The sequence below is a fragment of the Asparagus officinalis genome, chromosome 5, assembly GCF_001876935.1.
Source record: "Asparagus officinalis chromosome 5, Aspof.V1, whole genome shotgun sequence".
NCBI lineage: Eukaryota > Viridiplantae > Streptophyta > Magnoliopsida > Asparagales > Asparagaceae > Asparagus > Asparagus officinalis.
Window position 1 is genome coordinate 72,158,735 of NC_033798.1, and position 2,555 is coordinate 72,161,289.

A 2,555-nucleotide genomic window follows, 5' to 3' on the forward strand; every position below is an offset into this window, starting at 1 on the left:
TCTATCCGTTGCTCAAATTGGGATTTTGTTCTTGGGCAAATGTTGGTAAACCCCTAAACGTCATACATTTCTCCACACACACCCATGAATTTTAGAATGTCACAAAACACCTCTAAGCGTTGACATTTCACCGAGCATTCTCCTATCAGAGTTGGCGGGTCTATTCAAAATGGGTATTTTTGCCATTTAGCCATTTAGGGGCTGTTTGGTCGGAGGAAAAAAACAAAGGAAGGTAGCTCCAATTCCTCCTTCTGTGGAAACTCATCTCTAAGCCATATTTCCATTTCGTTGTTTGGTTGGCAGAAAAAAAGGAGGAAATCACCTCTAAAGTGGGGAAAAAACTACCTCTAAAAAGGAAATCCATTTCATCAAAACTTTGGCTAAAATAGTGGAAATCTGACAATATCACATGGGGCTTGGGTTGTTTTGCGATAATTCAATGTTTTCCTTTCTTTTTTTTTGTTTTTTTTTTGTTTTTTGGGAAGGGGGGGGGGGGGGGGGGGAAAGAAAGTTCAACCCTAACTGCACTAAATATTAATCGACCTCCAAAACCCTGTCAAAGTCTGGGTTTTCGGAAATTCAAAAACCCTAAAAGGGGTTTAACCCAAAAATTCATGGAAACTTTGGTGTTTTGTGAAATCTACACATCTTACTATGCGAAACTTTGCTTGTAACTTCTATCAATAGTACCTCTTCAGTGTAAAAAAGAATTAAGCGGATGAGATCTATTGAATGCATCAAAGATATATAACTTTTTTATGGTTTTTTTAGATATTAGTCCCTTAGATCTTTAATAATTGCATATTACTCCCTCAAATCTTAGAAATTACATATTGGTCCCTTAAATCTTTAATAATGCATATTAGTTTGTCATATCTTTGAAATTGTTTATTGGGGAATCAAATTCTATAGGGTCTTGCAAAATGGTTCTTCAACTTAAATCACGTTAGATTTAGGGGGAATATTCTGTCAAATCTAACAATTGAAGGCAAAATGACCATTTTACCCCTTTTGATGTTCTCCATCCCAGTTCTTGATAAATTTAAACTCAATACTCACTTAAGATAAATCCAAATTCACCTATGTTCTTCTTCTCTAATGATTAGCAAAAAACCCTAAACCCAAGTTGAGTTTCACAAAGGGTTGAAACATTAGAGGGGTAGTTTCGTGATTGTAGCTTTTGTGTTAGGAGTTAACCCCAAACATGATTAGATTTTCTAACTGAAATACTAACAGAGGGACCATTTTCCCTATAGGGTTTGAGGACCAATATGCAATTTTTAAGATTTGAGGGACTAATATGCAATTGTTGAAGATTTAATGGACTAATATCTACAATTTCTAAGATTGAGGGACTAGTATACAATTGTTGAAGATTTAATATATGGACTAATATCTGAAAAAACCATCTTTATATATACATATCCATAAATCTTTACTGATCCAACATTGACACCTTTGGTATGATTAATGCCATGGACTACAGTAATTGGATGCTTTTCTCTTCCAGGTAGTACAAACTTCTTTGCTCAAAACGATTCTTGCAACTATTTGGACTGGTTCAAGAAGTTTAAACGGTTTAAACTATTTGGGATGTATTTTGTCCAAATGGTTTATTTGGTGCAAGATATCTAGTAAACTACACTATGTAGCTTCAGATAAGACTGTCGCTTGTTCAAGCAGATCTTTAGTCACGCTGGCCAAAGTCTGATCTAATTCAGATTTATATGTAAGTATCTCTGAGAAAACCATCTTAGTTACACGTGACTGCGTGTTCGTACCGCCAAAACACAAAGACTTACATGCGCAGCATAACCTTAAAATATTTCTTTTTTAAAAAAAAGGCATATAATCTAAAAATAACTTTGTGTATTTCTATAGGAAGTGTTCAGTTGCTCGTAATAGCATGCGATTGTGATTATATACTCCGCGATTGCAATGGATGTTTATTATATTATAGTACTCTACGTTTGCGCATTTATCAGACAAATCAATGCAGATTCCTTGTTATCGTATTCTTTTCATGTTGAAAGATCAGTAGAACAAGCTCACTCACGAAAAGAATAATTCTGAATTGAAGCATTAAAAACTAAAAGTGAAAAAAGAAATTCATCTAATGCTGAAAGTTCAGTAGACCAAATTTACTCTGCATGTGAGTGAGTAATAAAAACCAATTCTGTAGCATAAAAAAGTAAATATAAAAAATTTATGGGAGTGAATAGTGAAGAATAATTCTGAAGTATTAAAAATTAAATTTCAAAAAGCAGTAACGAGGGCCCAACCGGGTTCGAACCGGTGACCTATTGATCTGCAGTCAATTGCTCTACCACTGAGCTATGGACCCAATTTTATTGGTTTATCAAAACAAAATATTAAAGTAATTAACATTAGTCTCAAGGACCTAAAACGGGAAATTGAAACACTAATTAGTTTTAGATGACTGCCAACATATTTGATCGTATCGAAACAGTGTATATTGCAAACCTCATTATTATCAACTTTAATAAAATTATCTATTTATACTTGCATTCTATATATCTTTCAAAAGAAGTTCA

At 33.8% G+C, this 2,555-nt stretch overlaps 1 non-coding gene across 1 annotated transcript; it reads right to left on the bottom strand.

Moving 5' to 3' along the window:
* Positions 2,273-2,344, bottom strand: TRNAC-GCA. Its single transcript has one exon. It is a non-coding gene; the product is annotated as a tRNA-Cys (tRNA).